This window comes from Anolis carolinensis, unplaced genomic scaffold (genome assembly GCF_035594765.1).
Source record: "Anolis carolinensis isolate JA03-04 unplaced genomic scaffold, rAnoCar3.1.pri scaffold_55, whole genome shotgun sequence".
Classification (NCBI taxonomy): domain Eukaryota; kingdom Metazoa; phylum Chordata; class Lepidosauria; order Squamata; family Dactyloidae; genus Anolis; species Anolis carolinensis.
Genome location: NW_026943864.1, coordinates 59,335 through 82,389, shown reverse-complemented (window position 1 = coordinate 82,389; position 23,055 = coordinate 59,335). Strand labels below are relative to the sequence as shown.

At 40.6% G+C, this 23,055-nt stretch overlaps 1 protein-coding gene and 1 long non-coding RNA gene across 5 annotated transcripts in view; one reads left to right on the top strand and one right to left on the bottom strand.

Annotated features, from left to right (window-relative positions):
* Positions 1 to 23,055, top strand: part of LOC134295006 (neurexin-2-like) — an 87,400-nt gene that overhangs the window by 5,091 nt on the left and 59,254 nt on the right. The gene's annotated exons all lie outside the window — the stretch shown is intronic.
* On the bottom strand, positions 260 to 13,344 carry LOC134295008 (uncharacterized). Its single transcript, XR_010001591.1, has 2 exons — positions 10,946 to 13,344; positions 260 to 7,151 (listed from the first exon to the last, which is right to left on the bottom strand). It is a non-coding gene; the product is annotated as an uncharacterized LOC134295008 (long non-coding RNA).

Sequence of the window (23,055 nt, the reverse complement as noted above, 5' to 3'; positions counted from 1 at the left end):
AGAACTTTGTCTGGTCTACCTTTTTGATCTAATTCAGACTCCAACAGACTGCTATGAAAATAGCAACATGGTTATACCTCAGACTCTGAATTTTATAATGCAATTCTTGGAATAAAAATCCCTAGTACAATATAGGTTGAGCATCCTTTTTTCCAGAACTCCCAAAACCAAAACACTTAAAAGTTCAATATTATCCACATTGATCATAGAATCATAGAATAATACGAGGGTTGAATGAAAAGTAATTCCTCCACCTTCATTACTTGGGTTTGGATGGGAATATTTTAATAAATCCAACACAGAAATAACCCTTAGAATGTACTCTTTAACAATCACTTTTCACTTTTCCACACAATCACCAGACAATTGGATACATTTCTGCCAACAATGAACATGTTTTCTGAAGCCGTCATGGAAGAAGTCGACACTCGGTTTCCACAACCAGTGTCTCACAAGACCCATCATGCACAGATCTTCCGATAGCCAAGCAAAGCAATAATGTGACCCACTCATTCTTGTGAAATGTCAATGATGCTTGAAATTTCTCTCTGAGGGATACAACAATCGTCCTGAATCAATCTGTCAAACTTTTGCTTGTAAAATTCAGTGGTTGCTGTCACAGGACGTCCAACTCTTTGTTTGTCACGCAAGTCAGATGTTCCCACCTCAACATCTTTAAACTTACTCGCCCAATGACACACAGTACTCACATCAACACAATCACCACAAACAGCTTGCATTCTCTCCTGAATCTCCTTTGCGGTGACACCTTCTGCTGTCAAGAATTGCACGTTGCTTAAGTTGCATTGACCGACCGTCTGCGCAGGGTTCCATATTTGGCACTTTAACAACACAACCGTTCAATGCTAAGGCTTCCCTGTCTGCGCAGGGTTCCATACTTTGCACTTTAACAACACAACCGTTCAATGCTCAGGCTTCCCCGTCTGTGCCGGGCTCCATACTTTGCACTTTAACAACACAACCGTTCAATGCTAAGGCTTCTCCGTCTGGCAGGGTTCCATACTTCACACTTTAACAACACAACCGTTCAATGCTAAGGCTTCCCCGTCTGTTCCGGGCTCCATACTTTGCACTTTAACAACACAACCATTCAATGCTAAGGCTTCCCCATCTGCACAGGGTTCCATACTTCACATTTTAACAACACAACCGTTCAATGCTCAGGCTTCCCCGTCTGTGCCGGGCTCCATACTTTGCACTTTAACAACACAACCGTTCAATGCTAAGGCTTCTCCATCTGGCAGGGTTCCATACTTCACACTTTAACAACACAACCGTTCAATGCTCAGGCTTCCCATCAAATGGAACTGATCTTTGTAGGTTCGACCTATTTGCCGACTTAGCATAGACCCACAGGTATGCCTTCTCAGTATTATACTTAGCACTTTAATGCCTTCATCAGTTGGGCAACTACCCCTCCCTGATGACTCTGACATATTTTGCACTTTGGCCCAGATCTGTGATTTTAACTCATGTTTTTAACACCTTATTTTGTATGTTGACCTTTTATGACTGTTTTTATCGATATTGTTGTTTTTATTGTTGAGTGATTTGCTTTATTGTTTTGTTTGCTTTTATATTGTGGTGTTTGGGCATGGCCCCATGTAAGCCACCCCGAGTCCCTTCGGGGAGATGGGGCGGGGTATAAGAATAAAGTTATTATTATTATTATTATTATTATTATTATTATTATTATTATTATTAACTGTAGAGGAGAGTCTACTGAACAAGCTAGGGCCTGCTGCATACTAGGACTGCCATCTGTTGAGGAATTACGAAGGTGGAGGCATTACTTTTCATTCAACCCTCATAGAGATGATCTAGAGCAGGGGTCCCCAAACTAAGGCCCGGGGGCCGGATGCGGCCCTCCAAGGTCATTTACCTGGCCCCCGCCCTCAGTTTTATAATATAATATTTTTACATCAGTTTTAATAATATATTGTATATACATATAATATTAATAATAATCTTATGCTATACAATATAATACTAATAGTAATACTGTACCATATAATAATATTAATTATATGTTACAGTAGAGTCTCACTAATCCAAGCCTCGCTTATCCAAGCCTCTGGATAATCCAAGCCATTTTTGTAGTCAATGTTTTGAATATATCATGATATTTTGATGCTAAATTCGTAAATACATTACTGCGTATTGAACTACCTTTTCTGTCCAATTTGCTGTATAACAGGATGTTTTGGTGCTTAATTTGTAAAATCATAACCTAATTTGATGTTTAATAGGCTTTTCCTTAATCCCTTCTTATTATCCAAGTTATTCGCTTATCCAAGCTTCTGCCGGCCCATTTAGCTTGGATAAGTGAGACTCTACTGTATATATATATATTACATATTGTATAATAGTATAGTGGTGTAGTTCAATATAGTAATATATAGTGCTAATATTGTGTTATGCTAATAATATAATATATTGTATGTACATACGGCTGCTCTGAGTCCCCTTCGGGGTGAGAAGGGTGGGATATAAATGTAGTAAATAAATGCAGTAAATAAATAATTAATTTTAGACTTAGGCTCGGCTGACATGACCTGAAGGCACACAACAACAACAACAACAACAACAACAACAACAACAATCCTAATTAACTTGGCTATCTCATTGGCCATTAGCAGGCCCACCCTTTCCATTGAAATCCTAAGAGGTTTATGTTGGTAAAAATTGTTTTCATTTTTAAATATTGTATTGTTCTTTCATTGTTGTTGTTGTTGCACTACAAATAAGACATGTGCAGTATGCAAAGGAATTTGTTTTTTGTTTTTTCAAATGATAATTCGGCCCCTCAACAGTCTGAAGGATTGTGGACTGACCCTCTGCTTAAAAAGTTTGGGGACCCCTGATCTAGAGGTTATAATGCAGCTTGCAATTAGAGAGGATCTAGAGCACCAGAGCATCTGTTTTGGAGGGAGAAAGCCCTAGGTCCAGACTCTGTTTTTTCTTAGTAGGCTGAGAAAGAGCGTTCTCTGAAATCCCAGAGAACTTCCGCTACTCTTTCAGAACCAGTTCTGGAGCAGTGACATATACTGGGATGGTAGCAGCAGGGATAAAAATGAGATTCTGGGAGGCCAAAACTAAGATGCTTTTCTGTTTGAGGCTCTATTCATGGATTACAAACACTGGAGCCTTGGCTCCTGCCAGCTTTGCAGATTCAGGGCTGTTTGCATATAGGTAATGTGCCTTAAACCTTGTCACTCCATCCCTGTGCAAATCTAACCCTTCTCTGTTTGCCTTTTGTGTGTGTGTGTGTAAGGCCCCGACGGCAATGTGTTTTAGTATCCCGACAGCAACCAGACAGTTTCAGTTTACATAACCCCTCCACGAACACGCCCTTCGTCTCACGAGGAGTGCCAAATGGTTCTCGCTTACGTCAAGAAGTCTCTCCAAGTTTTCTTTTCCCATGTAGACGCACAACAACAACACCCACACGCACCGTCACTTGGGCTGAGACCACCCACCCACTCGCTCCCGGCTACATGTTGTCTGGGTTTGTGTGTGTGTGTGTGGGGGGGGGGAGAGGAGGAGTCTGGAAAGCAGATGGTTGTAGCGACCAAACATGGCTAGTTGTTGTAGAGATGGCTTGGCGATGATGGAGAAGCCTCCATTAGCTCTCACACAGGCAGCTGTGGCAGACATTTCAGCCCACTGACTCTTGGGTGGCGGTTGTGCAAAAGAAGGCGATGGCGATTGTCACGGCCGGGGTAGCTGTCACCTAGCCCTGTTGCCATGGAAACAGGGCCCCGGCCGGCTGATGGATTTAGACTCAAACACATTTGATGCTCCTCAAAGTGTGCAGTTTCTCAATGACACAGCAGGAAAGTTGGAATGCAAGTGACTGAGAGATCATTTGTACATGCTTCCTTTCTTCCTGTGCTCTAGCCCGGCCTATGATATGCCTAAAGGATTTAGTTTTCCCTTCAGCAATGAGTAGACCTAATCCTACACTCACCCTGGTCACTCAACTACAACTCCCAAGAATTTCCTAGCCAGTGGAGCCAGTGGGCATTTGAACCACAGTAGCAATTCCAACTTCAGATCAGAAGCCGGTCTCTTGTAAGGCTGGTGGGACTTAGTTGCCCAAAAAAGACTAAGCCACCACAAAATATTTCATATTACGAGGGTTGAATGAAAAGTAATGCCTCCACCTTCATAATCCTCAACAGATGGCAGTCCTGGTCTGTGGCAGGTACTCACTCGTTCAGTAGACTCTCCTCTACAGTTCCATTTGGAAGGAAGCCTTAGCATTGAACAGTCATAAAAGGTCAACATACAAAATAAGGTGTTAAAAACATGAGTTAAAATCACAGATCTGGGCCAAAGTGCAAAATATGTCAGAGTCATCAGGGAGGGGTAGTTGCCCAACTGATGAAGGCATTAAAGTGCTAAGTATAATACTGAGAAGCAGGGCCGGCCCCACCATAGAGGCCACGTGAGGCGGCCGCCTCGGGCGCAGGTCCCTGGGGGGCACCGTCAGGCTTCCCCCGCCCCTGTGGGGGGGGCGCTTTTCCCCACCCCCTGCGTGGCGCCAGCGGGGTGGGGGCGCTTTTCTCCACCCCCACTTAATATTATAAATTATCTCCGGCCAGCCCTGCTGAGAAGGCATACCTGTGGGTCTATGCTAAGTCGGCAAATAGGTCGAACCTACAAAGATCAGTTCCATTTGATGGGAAGCCTGAGCATTGAACGGTTGTGTTGTTAAAGTGTGAAGTATGGAACCCTGCCAGATGGAGAAGCCTTAGCATTGAACGGTTGTGTTGTTAAAGTGCAAAGTATGGAGCCCGGCACAGACGGGGAAGCCTGAGCATTGAACGGTTGTGTTGTTAAAGTGCGAAGTATGGAACCCTGCGCAGATGGGGAAGCCTTAGCATTGAACGGTTGTGTTGTTAAAGTACGAAGTGTGGAACCCTGCGCAGATGGGGAAGCCTTAGCATTGAACAGTTGTGTTGTTAAAGTGCGAAGTATGGAACCCTGTGCAGATGGGGAAGCCTTAGCATTGAACGGTTGTGTTGTTAAAGTGCGAAGTGTGGAACCCTGTGCAGATGGGGAAGCCTTAGCATTGAACGGTTGTGTTGTTAAAGCATTAAATTACTATATTGTACTACATCATTATATGGTAATATTATTAGTAATATTTATTTACTACATTTATATCCTGCTCTTCTTACCCCGAAGAGGACTCAGAGCGGCTTACAAATCAAATGAACATACAATATATTATTAGCATAACGCAATATGAACATTAAATTACTATATTGTACTATATCATTATATGGTAATATTATTAGTAATAATTTTATAGTAAATAGTAATATTTACTACATTTATATCCCGCTCTTCTTACCCCGCGGTGAGAACTCAGAGCAGGTTACAAATCAAATGAACATACAATATATTATTAGCATAGCACAATATAAGCATTAAATTACTATATTGTACTATATCATTATATGGTAATATTATTAGTAATAATTTTATAGTAAATAGTAATATTTACTACATTTATATCCCTCTCTTCTCACCCCAAAGGGGACTCAGAGCGGCTTACAAATCAAATGAACATACAATATATTATTAGCATAGCACAATATAAGCATTAAATTACTATATTGTACTATATCATTATATGGTAATATTATTAGTAATATTACATTTAATATATAATATATAATTAATATAATTATATTGCATTATTAGTAGTATAATATTGTATTCCATTATAATATTATAATTAGCGGAAGTCGTGTAAGTGGGATTCTATTCTACCAGAATCAGTGCAGATTGCACCTATGAGAACGTTGAATATATAGCATTAGAGAGGCCTGCAATCCACCTGATGACAAATTGGCTGACATTGTCTCCCCTAATTGTCATCAAGCCAAGAAGCATTGAGCATATGAGCATGTGGCCACTCCAGAAGAATTCAGAAGCAAACTCGCGGTGTTTTCGAGGGGTGTTTCCATCTCTGTGTTTGTCTCTTCTCCATGTGCCACGCCGGATGCCCTCCTGGCACTGCCTATATTTAAACCAAGCAGCCTCCGGTCAGGTCATTTGCATGCTTGCTCACGAAACCTTGGAGGGCAGATGCAAGAGGATGTCCTTGCCATAGAGACACACAATTGTGAGATTGCTTGTCATTTTCTTTTGTTGGAATAGGAGTTGTAGTTTGGCAGAGAAGGCTCACGACCTTGTAAAACCACAACTCCCGTGTTTCCATGACATTTAGACACGCCATTTAAAGTGGCGTCAAGCTGTCTTCATTCTGCAAGATAAGCAAAAATTTATGTGCATCATCAATCTCTTTAAATCCAAATAATGAAGTTAGCACTGGAAGTCATATATTCGAAAAAAATTGTGAATGAAAAGACCGAGTTGAAATTATCAGATGGGGTTTCAGTATCTCAAAATATAAATACCGCCTGTGTCTCATTATGCCAAAATATATACAAGATGCATCTGGTAGAATAATTAGAGAAATCTCCTTCAAAAAATGGCTGTGATGAATCATATATTAAAATTTTACAGAGACGGCTATCAGTGCTAACTGTGACTTGAGATCGAGAGAAAAAAAAATGCATTATGCAAAAGCCAAAGAACGTTGAATTTGCAAATATGCCAGGGAGATTGTTGGCGTTTAAGTTATAAAAAGAAACAGAGAGAGAGAGAGAAATAAAGATACAAGAGGGGAAAGAGATAATTGCTGATAATGCAGATATTCAAAAGGTGTTCCACAGATATTCTTCGTTATAGAAAAGGCAACAAATGCTGTTGGTAAAGAAAGAGGAATCCTTAGAGAAACAAAATCTACTGTTTATCTTTTTTTTCATGTCAGGAGCGACTTGAGAAACTGCAAGTCGCTTCTGGTGTGAGAGAATGGGCTGTCTGCAAGGACGTTGCCCAGGAGATGCCACCGGTGGTGTAGTGGGTTAAAGCCTTGCGACTTGAAGGTTGGGTTGCTGACCTGAAGGCTGCCAGGTTCGAATCCAACCCGGGGAGAGTGCGGATGAGCTCCCTCTGTTAGCTCCAGCTCCATGTGGGGACATGAGAGAAGCCTTCCACAAGGATGGTAAAACTGTTTATCTAAAACAGTCAGAGATAGATGTTGAATGCTCCTATAACGGTAGAAGATTAAGATTGGTAAGGTACTTGGGTCAGATAACATATGCTGTTTTATAAATGTTTTGAGGAAGAGGGTTGTTGTATGTTTTCCGGGCTGTATGGCCATGTTCCAGAAGTATTATTAATAATAATAAAAATAGAGTAAAGTAAGCCCTCTTTTTAAGACTGAAAAAGCCCCCCTTGGCTTATACTCGGGTGAGGGTCCTGGTTGGTTATATTTGGGTCAGCTTATACTCGAGAATATATGGTACATTTATTATTTTTCTCTATTATTATTGGTATATATTTATTATTTTTCTCTATTGTTGTGGCTACAATTGCACTTATTTTACTCTATTTTTATTATTATTAATAATAATACATTTATTATTTCACTGTGATATTATTATCATTGCATTTTATTACATGTATTATTTTCCTATATTATTATTATTATTATTTCATGTATTACTTTACTCTATTATTATTAAAAGGATACATAAGCACATGTATTTTATTTACTCTATTATTATTATTATTATTATGATTACATTTATTATTTCACTCTGATCTTATTATTATTATTATTATTGCATTTATTATTTTACTCTATTTATTATTACATGTATTATTTTCCTGTATTTATTATTATTATTATTATTATTATTATTATTATTATTATTACATTTCTTATTTTACTCTATTATTATTAAAAGGTTACATAAGCACATGTACATTGAAGAAGATGAGAATAATGATTTGATCAGAGTTGGACAGTCTTATCTTAAATTTGATCTTGATGTAAATATTCAAAAACATTTAACCTACCGATGCCTTAATTAATGTAATTTTATTGGTATCTATTTTTATTTCTGAAATTTACCACCCTTGGCTTATACTGGAGTCAGTTTTTTTGTGGTAAAATTAGGTGCCTCAGCTTATATTCGGGTCGGCTTATACTCGAGTCTATACGGTATTCTCTCCTGACATTTCGCCCACATCTATGGCAGGCATCCTCAAAGGTTGTGAGGGTGCCTGCCATAGATGTGGGTAAAACATCAGGAGAGAATACTTCTGGAACGTGGCTATACAGCCCGGAAAACTCACAGCAACCCAGTGATTCTGGCCATGAAAGCCATGAAAGCCTTCAACAGCCCTTTTAGTTTCTTCTAACTAAGTGATTTTGTGATTCTGCCAAACACAAGCTCACTCCGTTCTGATATTATGACTATCACATCACCTCTATGTCTACTTGTCTCCAAACTAAACATGCCCAGCCTCCTCAATCATTCGTCTTGAGAGTATTTTGAACATCTTGGTTGCCCTTCTCTGGAGATGTTCCAGCTTGTCGACATCCTTCTTGAACTGTGGTGCTCGGAACTGGACACAGTGTTCCAAGTTGAACACCCTGAGGAACCATGCCTGAACAGTTCAGGGCCACTGAAGTTCAAAAGAGCAAATTTTCGGAAACTGCTACCGTGAGTCGTTTGCAGTCCATAAGCACAAACATCTTTTTGTGATTCTGGAAGGGTCTTTTATGTTCTCGCTCAGCCCAACTCATATTATGGGCCAGAATCTCATCCCCAGTAGGGAATTGCCTCCAAATCGTGCTCCCGTTGTAGCATAAGAACAGAGGATGTGTTAAGGCAGAAAAATTGGAAGGGCACCACTACATAATGCCCTTCCTCCACCAATAATATAGACTGAATTTTTCATGGAGACGGTGAACAGTTTCCCTTGTAGAACAACTTCCATGGCAGGAATGGAGAATGGGTGATCATTTGCACGTGGCTGCAACTCCCAACAGCCCTAGCCAAAACAGCTAGAGTTGAAGGATAATACGAGGGTTGAATGAAAAGTAATGCCTCCACCTTCGTTACTTCAGTTTGGGTGGGAATATTTTAATCAATCCAACACAGAAACAATCCTTAGAATGTGCTCTTTAACTACCACTATTCACTTTTCCACATCATCACCAGACAATTGGATACATTTCTGCCAACGATGAACAAGTTTTCTGAAGCCGTCACAGAAGAAGTTGACACTCTGTTTCCGCAACCAGCATCTCACAGTCCCCATCGTGCACAGGTCTTCCGATAGCCAAGCAAAGCAATAATGTGACCCACACATTCTTGTGAAATGCCCATTATGCTTGAAATTTCTCTCTGAGTGATACGGCGATCGTCCTGAATCAATCTGTCCATCTTTTGCTTGTGAAACTTGGTGGTTGCTGTCACAGAACGTCCAACTCTTCAGACATTCCCACCTCAACATCTTTAATCTTGCTCACCCAGCAATGCATAGGACTCACATCAACACAATCACCACAAACAACTTGCATTCTCTGATGAATCTCCTTTGGGGCGATACCTTCTTCTCTCAAGAATTCAGTGACTGCACGTTGCTTAAGTTGCATTGACTGACCATTTGCACAGGGTTCCATACTTCACAACCGTTCAATGCTGAGGCTTCCCCATCTGTGCAGGGTTCCATACTTTGCATTTCAACAACACAACCATTCAATGCTAAGGCTTCCCCGTCTGCACAGGGTTCCATACTTCGCTCTTTAACAACACAACCATTCAATGCTAAGGCTTCTCCGTCTGCACAGGGTTTCATGCTTCGCACTTTAACAACACAACCGTTCAATGCTAAGGCTTCCCCGTCTGCGCAGGGTTCCATGCTTCGCACTTTAACAACACAACCATTCAATGCTAAGGCTTCCCCGTCTGCGCAGGGTTCCATGCTTCGCACTTTAACAACACAACCATTCAAATGCTAAGGCTTCCCCGTCTGCGCAGGGTTCCATGCTTCGCACTTTAACAACACAACCATTCAATGCTAAGGCTTCCCCGTCTGCGCAGGGTTCCATGCTTCGCACTTTAACAACACAACAGTTCAATGCTAAGGCTTCCCCGTCTGCGCAGGGTTCCATACTTTGCTCTTTAACAACACAGCCATTCAATGCTAAGGCTTCCCGCCAAATGGAACTAACTGTAGAAGGGAGTCTACTGAACAAGCCAGGACCTGCCGCAGACCAGGACTGCCATTTGTTGAGGAGTTACGAAGATGGACCAAAAGGTCCCAGGTTCAAATCCCGGGAATGGAATGAGCGCCCACTGTTAGCCCTAGCTCCTGCCAACCTAGCAGTTCGAAAACATGCAAATGTGAGTAGATCAATAGGTACCGCTCCGGTGGGAAGGCAATGGTGCTCCATGCAGTCATGCCGGCTACATGACCTGGAGATGTCTATGGACAATGCCGGCTCTTCGGTTTAGAAATGGAGAGAAACATCAGGGGAAACCTTTACCTTTTAACCTACAAAGGTGGAGGCCTTACTTTTCATCCAACCCTCATATTTGTATGATTCAGCATTTTGGGTTCCTCCTATCAGACTCAAACCTGGAATGAATTCATCCTTTCATTTAAATGGATGCTATTGTCACCACATGGTTGCTTTAAATTTAACATAGGTGGGCTGGGGAGAAAGGGTGACATATCCTGCTTTGAGCTCTTTAGACGGAAGAAGGGTAATAAATAAGGGTAATAAATAAAACCATGTCCTTTGCTACTGTACTAAACTATCCACAGGCTGGAATGGTCTCTCCCTGCTCCGTCAGTTCATCAGCTTCAATATTTCTTTCCGCAGACTGCTCCTTTGGCTGCCTTGCCTCTCTCCTCCCTCTCCTCCCCTCCAGCTTCCCTTTGTTTATTCTCTTTCCCCCTCTCCCTGCCTTTTTTTGAATCAGCCCTTCTCCATCCCTCTCGCTCACGCCATACCCATAGGCAGGCCTGCAGTGGTGCCCACCTGCCTGTTCCCGTTAGCTTTGCTTCCCATGATGGGTGCCGAGTGACTCCGCTCCTATTTTTCTTTTCCTGCTGAATTGCTTTCCTTGTCGAGGGGGCTCCAGGCCCAGCCAGCCTTGGCGTTCCCTGCAAGGACAGCCCAAGGTCGGTTGCCAAGCACGGCTGCCAAAAGATGCAATGCATGCTGTGTGTGTGTGTGTGTGTGTGTGTCTTTTTCTCCCTGTGGAACATCTCCTAGGGCATGGCTTCTACTCCTTACTCACTGTTGAGCAGGCTGGGCACCACCAGGTGGCAATCGGAGAACTTCCGTGGCATGTGCCGGAGCATCAGGCCATGCCTCCAAATGATAAAAGAAAAACATTGCTGGAATTTTATTTATTTATTTATTTTGCACAAACTCGGCCTTTGCCTTGCACACAAGAAAAAGTAGGAAATTTATTTATTTATTTATTTATTTACCCTGTTTCCCTGAAAATAACACATCCCCAGAAAAATAAGACCTAGTAGAGGTTTTGCTGAATCTATCTATATAAAAAGGTAATGAAATTTCGGCCTAGGACAAAACAACAAAACTACACATCCCAGAAACACTAAACTTGGCAGCACAACCCCTCATCCATGCCTCTATGTTCATACAACAAAAAACAAAAGAAAAATAAAGTCCTAATTAGAGGGAGAGGAATAATTGTTTTTATCCAATTGCTGCCAGTTAGAAGGCTAAGCTCCGCCCACTTGGTCTCCTAGCAACCCACGCAGCCCAGGGGACAGGAAGAGTTAGGCCTCACTTAGGCCTCTTCCACACTGCCTATAAAATACAGATTATCTGATTTGAACTGGATTATATGGCAGTGTAGACTCAAGGGCCCTTCCACACAGCTATATAATCCATTTATAATCTCATATTATCTGCTTTGAACTGGATTATCTTGACTCCACACTGCCATATAATCCACTTCAGTGTGCAGTCGGACACAACTGGACTTAATGTCAGGAGAAAACCTTTACCCTTTACCTTAACTACCACCAATTCTTCAATACTTTATTTCCCATACCACCATACTTTGCCACAGCAACGCGTGGCCGGGCACAGCTAGTTGCTAAATATAAGGCCTCTCCTGAAAGTAAGACCTAGCAAAGTTTTTGTTTGGAAGCATGCAGGATTGTTGTACATGGAAATAAAGGTAGGAACAAGAAATAATAATAATAATAATAATAATAATAATATAATAACTTTATTCTTGTATCCCACCTCCATCTCCCAGAAGGGACTCAGGGCAGCTTACACAGGGACAAGCCCAACAACAACATAAATTTACATATGAACAGAAATTTAAAACAGTAATTTAAAAACAGTATAGCAATAAAATATAATATAGAAATTCTTGAAAGGATTCACAGTTTGGTTATGCTGGTTTGTGATGACAACTACTGTACAGTAGATAATAAATTTTCATTTTTTAAACATTCAACCATAAACGTGAATTTTTCTTTGTGGAAAAATAAGACATCCCCTGAAAATAAGACCTAGCGCCTCTTTGGGAGCAAAAATTAATATACGACACTGTCTTATTTTTGGGGAAACAAGGTATTATTTAATACATTTATATCCCGCCCTTTGGAGCATCAGGCCATGCCTCCAAATGATAAAAGAAAACATTGCTGGAATTTTATTTATTTATTTATTTATTTTGCACAAACTCAGCCTTTGCCTTGCACACAAGAAAAAGTAGGAAAATTATTTATTTATTTATTTATTTATTTATTTAATACATTTATATCCCGCCCTTTGGAGCATCAGGCCATGCCTCCAAATGATAAAAGAATAACATTGCTGGAATTTTATTTATTTATTTATTTATTTTGCACAAACTCAGCCTTTGCTTCAAGTCAACCTTCAAGTCACAAGGCTTTAACCCACTATGCCATCAGGGGCTCCATAGAGTGAATGGTGACTCTGGCCACCTTAATTAGCATTGAATAGCCTTGCAGATTCAACACCTGGCTGCTTCCTGCCTGGGGGAATCCTTTGTTGGGAGGTGTTAGCTGGCCCTGATTGTTTCCAGCCTGGAATTCCCCTGTTTTCTGAGTGCTGTTCTTTATTTTCTTCGTGGGTCTGTAGATAGTTTGTAGGTTGTGTTTCTTCATCAGCTTCCCTTTGTGGCCAGTGGTTCCCTTGAAGTATGGCAAGAACACTTTTCCTCGGGGTGGGTCTTTGTCCTTTCTCGTGTGACTTTTTCCATACAGATTGGGTGATTCGACTTGTATATGTGATAGCTGCTGCTTTACTTTAGGGACTACAACACGGAGCAATGGATTCGCCTAAACCAGGGGTCCCCAAACTAAGGCTCGGGGGCCGGATGTGGCCCTCCAAGGTAATTTACCTGGCCCCTGCCCTCATTTATAATATAATATTTTTATATCAGTTTTAATAATATAATATATTGTATATACATGTAATATTGATAATAATATTATCATTTTATACAATATAATACTAACAATAATGCCATATAATAATATTAATTATATGTTATATATTACATATAATATTACAGTATAGTGGTATAGTTCAATATAGTATAATGCTAATATTGTGCTATGCTAATGATATAATATATTGTATGTATTACAGCTGCTCTGAGTTCCCTCCGGGGTGAGAACAGTGGGATATAAATGTAGTAAATAAATGTAGTAAATAAATAAATAAATAATTTTGGACTTCGGCTCGCCCAAAGTCTGAAATGACTTGAAGACACACAACAACAACAATCCTAATTAACCTGACTATCTCATTGGCCAGAAGCAGGCTCACACTTCCTATTGAAATCCTGATAGGTTTATGTTGGTTAGAATTATTTTCATTTTTAAATATTGTATTGTTCTTTCATTGTTATTGTTGTTTTTTGCACTACAAATAAGACATGTGCAGTGTGCATAGGAATTTGTTCGGTTTTTTTCTCCAAATGATAATTCGGCCCCTCAACAGTCTGAAGGATTGTGGACCGGCCCTCTGCTTTAAAAGTTTGAGGACCCCTGGCCTAAACATTAAGAGAGAATCCAAGATTAGGAAGAGCGGGAATTCCAATCTAGAAAGGACCGCTTATAGTCCTTCTGTTTGCTGTCCATGGTCCTGAAACTAAAGGCCAACCCTCCTCCTTCCATTCTAAATATCTTTCCTGCTCAGTGCTAACTGTGTCTATTTTACATCCACCATTTGCTAGTAATTGCATTCATTATTAGTGTTTTTTAATTTAATTTGTCACAGCTGTGTTCAGTGTGTGTTCCCCATTCCCACTGAGCTGCCTTTTGTTGCCTTTGTAACCTTATTCCAGTGTTTCATATTGAGAACTGAAATCTTTGTGTTGTCGAAGGCTTTCATGGCCAGGATCACAGGGTTGTTGTATGTTTTCCGGGCTGTCTGGCCATGTTCTAGAAGTATTCTCTCCTGACGTTTCACCCACATCCATGGCATCCTCAGAGGTTGTGAGGTATGGATAACTAAGCAAGAAAGGTTTATATATATTTATTTCCATCATTTCTATCCCGCCCTTCTCACCCGAAGGGACTCAGGGTGGCTCACAATCTGGCCAAATTCAATGCCAATATACAATACAAAAAGATAAAACTTAAGCAATTAAAACAATTAGGTAATTTAACAAAATACAATAAATAGATTTAAAACCATCTATATATATAAAAAGGTAATGAAATTTCGGCCCAGGACAAAACAACAAAACTACACATCCCAGAAACACTAAGCTTGGCAGCACAACCCCTCATCCATGCCTCTACGTTCATACAACAAAAAGAAAACAAAAAATAAAGTTCTAATTAGAGGGAGAGTAATAATTGTTTTTATCCAATTGCTGCCATTTAGAAGGCTAAGCTCCACCCACTTGGTCTCCTAGCAACCCACTCAGCCCAGGGGATAGGCAGACTTAAGCCTCACTTAGGCCTCTTCCACACTGCCTTTAAAATACAGATTATCTGATTTTAACTGGATTATATGGCAGTGTAGACTCAAGGCCCTTCCACACAGCTATATAACCCATTTATAATGGACTTAATGTCAGGGGAAAACCTTTACCCTTTACCTTAACTACCACCAATTCCTGAAGACTTTATTTCCCATACCACCAGACTTCGCCACAGCAACGCATGGCCGGGCACAGCTAGTCTATATATATAAAAGAGTGATGGCATCACGGCAATTCACAAAACAACAAAAGTACAGGCCCCCCAACCTCAAAATTTGACAACACAACCCATCATCCACGCCTCAAGGTTGATACAACAAAAAGAAAAGAAAAATAAAGTCCTAATTAGAGGGAGAGCAATAATTTTTTTTATCCAATTGCTGCCAGTTTAGAGGGCTAATCTCTGCCCACTTGGTTGCCTAGCAACCAAAGGACAGCCAGGTTTCAGTTAGGGGACAGGCAGATTTAGGCCTCACTTAGAATTCTTCCACAGATTATCTAATTTGCACTGGATTATATGGCAGTGTAAACTCAAGGCCCTTCCACACAGCTATATAACCCATTTATAATCTTATATTATCTGCTTTGAACTGGATTATCTTGACTCCACACTGCCATATAATCCACTTCAGTGTGCATTTTATACAGCTGTGAAGAAGGGGCCTCAGATAATCCAGTTCTAAGCAGATAATTTAAGATTATCAATATACAGTAGAGTCTCACTTATCCAACGTAAACAGGCCGGCAGGATAAGTGAATATGTTGGATAATAAGAAGGGATTCAGGAAAAGCCAATTAAACATCAAATTAGGTAATCGTTATACAAATTAAGCACCAAAACATCATGTTTTACAACAAATTTGACAGAAAAAGTAGTTCCATGCGCAGTAATGCTATGTAGTATTTACAGTAGAGTCTCACTTATCCAACACTCGCTTATCCAACGTTCTGGATTATCCAACACATTTTTGTAGTCAATGCTTTCAATATATCGTGATATTTTGGTGCTAAATTCATAAATACAGTAATTACTATATAGCATTACTGTGTACTGAACTACTTTTTCTGACAAATTTGTTGTCTAACATGATGTTTTGGTGCTTAATTTGTAAAATCATAACTTAATTTGATGTTTAATAGGGTTATCCTTAATTCCTCATTATCCAACATATTCGCTTATCCAACGTTCTGCCGGCCCGTTTATGTTGGATAAGTGAGACTCTACTGTACTGTATTTACAAATTTACCACTAAAATATCACAATGAATTTAAAACACTGACTACAAAAACATTGATTATGAAAAGGCAGACTGCGTTGGATAATCCAGAACATTGTATAAGCGAATGTTGGATAAGTGAGATTCTTCTTTAATATGAAATAATTACTCGGATAGAATAATGCAGAACAATATAATCTCTAAAACCAGGACAGTAAATAAACAGGGGAATTCCACACAGGAAACAATCAGGGCCAGCTAACACCTCCCAACAAAGTATTCCCATCATCAAAGTCTGGCAAATCCTGTTTTCTCAGGGCCACAGACAGTAGAAGCACATAAAATATCGCAAACAACACCACTCTGAAAACAAGGGAATTCCAGACAGGAAACAATCAGGGCCAGCTAACACCTCCCAACAAAGTATTCCCATCATCAAAGTCTGGAAAATCCTCTGTTTTCTCAGGGCCACAGACAGTAGAAGCACATAAAATATCGCAAACAACACCACCCTGAAAACAAGGGAATTCCAGACAGGAAACAATCAGGGCCAGCTAACACCTCCCAACAAAAAATTCACTCAGGGAGGAAACAGCCAGGCTTTAAAGCTGCAAGGCCATTACATCCTAATCATTTTTCCTAATTGCAGCATTCATACTTGCCTCCAACAAACAAACAAAAAAACCAATCAGAAATATTGTATATTCACAACCTTTAGGAAATAATATCCCCTGATGGCGCAGCGTGTTAAAGCGCTGAACTGCTGAACTTCTGGACCGAAAGGCCACAGGTTTGAATTGGGGGAGCGGAGAGAGCCCCCACTGTTAGCTCCAGCTTCTGCCAACCCAGAAGTTCGAAAACATGCAAATGTGAGTGCATCAATAGGTACTGCTCTGGCGGGAAGGTAACACCGCTCCATGTAGTCATCCCACATGACCTTGGAGGAGTCTACGGACAACGCCGGCTCTTCGGCTTAGAAATGGAGATGAGCACCAACCTCCAGAGTCAGACACGACTGGACTTAATGTCTGGGGAAAACCTTTACCCTTGACCTTAACTACCACCAATTCCTCAATACTTTATTTCCCAGACCACCAGACTTCGCCACAGCAACGCGTGGCCGGGCACAGCTAGTACATTATAAAATACTTGAGCCATATACTGAACAAAATCTGGCTACCAGTATTAAAAAAACTCAACAATCAGAACAGTAAATAAGAAGCAACACTCTGAAAACAGAGGAGTTCCAGACATGAATTAACCAGGGGCAGCTAACGACTCTAAACAATGGATGCCCCCAGGCAGGAAGAAGCCAGGAGATGAAGCTATTCAATGCTAATCAAGGTGATTAACCTGTGAGTTTTCCAGGCTGTATGGCCATGTTCTAGAAGCATTCTCTCCTGACATTTCACCCACATCTATGACAGGCATCCTCAGAGGTTGTGAGGTCTGTTGGAAGGTTTGTTGGTGGCCAAACTGGGAAGTGAGACTAAACAAGGCAAACCTCTTGCATCTTATTGAGCCTGTGCTGATGCTGTGTAAGTTGGATTTATTTTCTCTGCTGCCAACACAATATTTCATGCTGCAATTCATTGCACTTGGCTATTGTGTTTTGACTATGGTCTTTTTAAATATTTTATGGTTTTGTGAGCTGGCCATAGAACATTGTTATTGGGAGGCCTATATAAATAACGATTTAAAAAACAAAACAAAACAAGGGCTTAAAATCTTAGGAACCCAAAACTGCTTTAGGCTCAGAGCCAGTGGTAAGAGACTAAGGCAAAATCCTATTAAATCAATTCCTGAATGTGATGTAAACACATATGCAAATCTTGCTAATTAAATGGACTTACTCTGGTTTGGAACAGAAAAAGGCTTGAAACAAAGAAGTTACAGTGGACCAGCTGTTTTTTCACAGCAAATTGCCCATAGCTTTTTGAAAATGATTAAGGAATGTGCTGTATATACTCGAGTATAAGCCTAGTTTTTCAGCCCTTTTTTTAGGACTAAAAAAGGCCCCCTCGGCTTATACTCGGGTGAGGATCCTGATTGGCTTATATTTGGGTCAGCTTATACTCGAAAATATATGGTACAGCCCGAAAGACATACAACAACCATATGGTACATTTATTATTTTTCTCTGTTATTATTGGTATTAATACATTTATTATTTTATTCTATTAATTATTATTATTACATTTATTATTTTACTCTATTATTGTTGTTACTTTTACATTTATTTTACTCTATTTTTATTATTAATACATGTATTATTTTACTCTATTTTTACATTTATTATTTTACGGCATTTATTATTATTATTATTATTATTATTATTACATTGATTATTTCACTCTATGATTATTAAAAGGATACATAAACACATTTACATTGAAGAAGATGAAAATAATGATTTAATTAGAGTTGAATATCTTAAATTCCAGTTTGATGTAAAGATCCCAAAACATTTAAACGACTGGTGCCTCAATTAATGTAAATGTATTGGTACAGTAGAGTCTCACTTATCCAACATAAACAGGCCAGCAGAATGTTGGATAAGCGAATATGTTGGATAACAAGGAGGGATTAAGAAAAAGCCTATCAAACATCAAATTAAGTGATGATTTTACAAATTGAGCACCAAAACATCATGTTATACAACAAATTTGACAGAAAAAGTAGTTCAATATGCAGTAAAGCTACGCAGTAATTACTGTATTTACGAATTTAGCACCAAAATATCACGATGTATTTACCACCCTCGGCTTATACTCGAGTCAATGTTTTCCCAGATTTCTTGTGGTAAAATTAGGTGCCTTGGCTTATATTTGGGTCGGCTTATACTCGAGAAAATATGGTAATTTTTTTGGTATCTCGGCTTATACTCGAGTCAATGTTTTCCCAGATTTCTTGTGCTAAAATTAGGTGCCTTGGCTTATATTTGGGTCGACTTATACTCGAGAAAATACGGCAATTTTATTGGTATCTCGGCTTATACTGGAGTCAATGTTTTCCCAGTTTTTTTATGGTAAAATTAGGTGCCTCGGCTTATATTCGGGTCGGCTTATACTCGAGTATATATGGTAAATCTCCAGACAGCATAGGGACTGGGCCTTTTGCACATGGCATAAACAACAAGGAGCATGTGCAGAGTGCTTTCCCTTTCATCCCATTGAGTCGTGGGCTTACACCCAACAAGCAAAGCCGTGCCAGATGCACCGGGATCCTGTGAGTTAAGAAACTGTCAGCCACAGATCCATTCAGGGAGATTTTTAGCATGCACATTTCCAGTGGATGATGAATGACTCAATTCGTGTGATTTATTGGTTCGTTCTTCCAGACCAACATTATTCATCTTTTAAATCCTTATTACGAACCTCATTTGGAGCATTTGCAAATCTGCCCCCATGGAAAACAAATCCTGTGAGAAAATAAACGCTGGAAGAATATTTAGACTGGAAAAGAGAAGATGGGGGGAGTGGTATGAGATATAGGGGTGGGGAAGAGAGACCTCTTAGGGTGCCTCAAAAAGGATTTGCACATGGCAGAGGGGAAAAAAACTGTTTTCTTTTTGCTGTGAAGAACTAGACCAAACAGAGTTGAATTATACGAGGGTTGAATGAAAAGTAATGCCTCCACCTTCGTTACTTCAGTTTGGATGGGAATATTTTAATAAATCAAATGCAGAAATAATCCTTAGAATGTGGTCTTTAACTATCACTATTCACTTTTCCACATAATCACCAGACAATTGGATACATTTCTGCCAACTATGAACACGTTTTCTGAAGTCGTCACGGGAAGATGTCAACACTCGGTTTCCACAACCGGCGTCCCACAGTCCCCATTGTGCACAGATCTTCCGATCACCATGCAAAGCAATAATGTGACCCACACATTCTTGTGAAATGCCAATTGTGCTTGAAATTTCTCTCTGAGGGATACAACGATCGTCCTAAATCAATCTGTCAACCTTTTGCTTGTGAAACTCAGTGGTTGCTGTCACAGGACGTTCAACTCTTTCTTTGTCACGCAAGTCAGATGTTCCTACCTCAACCTCTTTAACCTCACATCAACACAATCACCATAAACAGCTTGCATTCTCTGCTGAATCTCCTTTGGGGTGGCACCTTCTGCGGTGAAGAATTCAATGACTGCACATTGCTTAAGTCGCATTGACCGACCGTCTGCGCAGGGTTCCATACTTTGCACTTTAACAACACAACCGTTCAATGCTCAGGCTTCCCCATCTGCACATGGTTCCATAATTTGCACTTTAACAACACAACCGTTGAATGCTAAGGCTTCTCAGTCTGCACAGGGTTCCATACTTCACACTTTAACAACACAACCGTTCAATGCTAAGGCTTCCCATTCTGCGCAGGGTTCCATACTTCACACTTTAACAACACAACCGTTCAAGGCTAAGGCTTCCCATTCTGCGCAGGGTTCCATACTTCACACTTTAACAACACAACCGTTCAAGGCTAAGGCTTCCCATTCTGCGCAGGGTTCCATACTTCGCACTTTAACAACACAACTGTTCAATGCTAAGGCTTCCTGCCAAATGGAACTGTAGAGGAGAGTCTACTGAACAAGCCAGTACCTGCCGCAGACCAGGACTGTCATCTGTTGAGGTGTTACGAAGGTGGAGGCATTACTTTTCATTCAACCCTCGTACAACGGTGCTTTGGTTTGCAACTATCTGGCTGCCTCCTTCCTTTGGCCAAAAGTTTAGGCCTTTGGAAGAAACACTGGGCCACTATGGCCGCTGCACTCCAGGCCCTAAGCGATGACATTGTTGTTGCTCTTGTTGTTGCTGTCAAGTATGAAATGTATTTGCTAATTGCTTTCCGCCCACCAGGACTTCCCCAAGTGATGCCAATAGACTCTATAAATTACACCGTTCGAAAGCACAGCGCTCGCAGTTTTATAAACCAAAGGCCATGCAAAAGAATAACAGTTTTGACCACTGCAATGGAAGGTCAACAAGAGGCAGCACAAACGTACAAAAGCTGCATCTGCAGCGTCTATGACTTGCTGGCTCACTTATGGGATGGGGTGAAAGGGTATGGAATATAGGATCCTGAAAAAGGGCTGGCAGCCAGAACAGAAGTGATCTATGTGGCAGTGTTATGCTATGTTACACAGAATGTCAGACTTGTGAAAAAATTCATCAACTTGTAAAAAGAGGAGGCATGGTGAGAAGGAGTTCATTTCCCTTCCCTCTTTGGAGTCTCCCTCTCCACTGCATTTTCTCCCTAGAGAAGGAGTCTCCCTTGGCTATCTTTTCAGCACCAAAAGAAAGTTTTTAACTGCTACAGGCTATTTAATCATCATATCCAGACTTAGGTTTTGCGTGTGCATATTTGCGCTCAATTTTGTGCTTTAAATTGTTCATGTAAATAGCATGCCCACAGGGGCGGTTCAACCGTGAGGCAAATTAGGCAGTTGCCTGTGGCACCATCCTCTAGGGGGCGCAATTGAGGTGCTCCCACATGCGCACATCCCTCCTTATTATCCAACATTTTTGCTTATCCAATGCTTTTATTTTTCAGTGATTGGTTTGGGGTGGTGGGACGCCAAAATTCTGTTCGCTTACACTTGAAAATTACCTAGGGCCGGCCCTGTATGCCCACACTTGAAATATCTATCTCAGTATGATATTATTTATTTATCATGTCAGAAGTAAATTGAGGGTACAGTTATCATGTATTTAAAAATACAACATTAAAAACTTGGCATTATATTACGTGTCCTTGGACCAGAAGCTGGCCACTTGGGAGTGCCTCTGGCGTCACTGTGAGAAGGTCCTCCGCTGTGCATGTGGCAGGGTTCAGGCTGCATTGTAGTCAGTGGTCTGAGGTTTGCTCTTCTCCACACTCGCATGTCATAAACTCCACTTTGTAAACCCATTTCTTAATATTGACTCTTCACCTCGTGGTGCCAGAGCACGGTCTGTTCAGAGCCTTCCAAGTCGCTCAGTCTTTTGTGTGCCATGGAGGGAGTCTCTCATTCTGTATCAGCCATGGATTGAGGTTCCAGGTTTTAACCTGCCACTTTTGGACTCTCACTTGCTGAGGTGTTCCTGCGAGTGTCTCTGAAGATCTTAGCTGTTTCTTGATTTAAGGCGTTGGCATGCTGGTTGGTATCCGAATAGAGGATTGGCCAGAGATGTCAATGCCTTGGTCCTTTCGTTATTGGCTGCTATTTCCCTAGGGATGTCAGGTGGTGCAATACCAGCTAAACAGTATAATTTTTCCAGTGGTGTTGGGCATAGACATCATGTGATGATGCAGCATGTCTCATTAAGAGCCACGTTCACTATTTTAACACTGGGCATTCGTATTCAGCAGCAGAATGGCATAGCGCAAGAAGTCTTCACTGTGTCCGGTTGTGATCTCCGGGTTGTGCCAGTCAGCTTTCGTATGATATTATTTCTAGCACCCACTTTTGCTTGATATTCAAGTCAGAGAGTGATCCAGAGTTCTGTTATTATCATTTAGCAGATGATATGTACTTCGTGGGGTGGTGTATATTCATAGGAAAGCTGTGGCAATGCTGGGAAGGGAGGAAGCATTTGTTGTTGAAACTTCTTGAGTCAACCGAGTTGATATCTTTTGGCATTTTCCATCCTTGAACTACCGTATGTGACATCTTCCAAATCTATGTTTTCTTAAAATACAGTGATATCCTCCATGTTAGTGGGACATTCAATCTGCTCCAGGTATTACTCTCAACTTTAAAGGAGCCGTTCAAAGTATTCCACCAGATACTTGCAATATTTTTGATAATTCCTTTAAATATCAGACTAAAACCCAGAGCGCAGTCAGTGCTCCTCTGACATGGGAGCTACCAAATCTTGAGATGTTCTTCATTCACCATTTCCATTTGAAAAGTTTTTTTGTATAACCTTG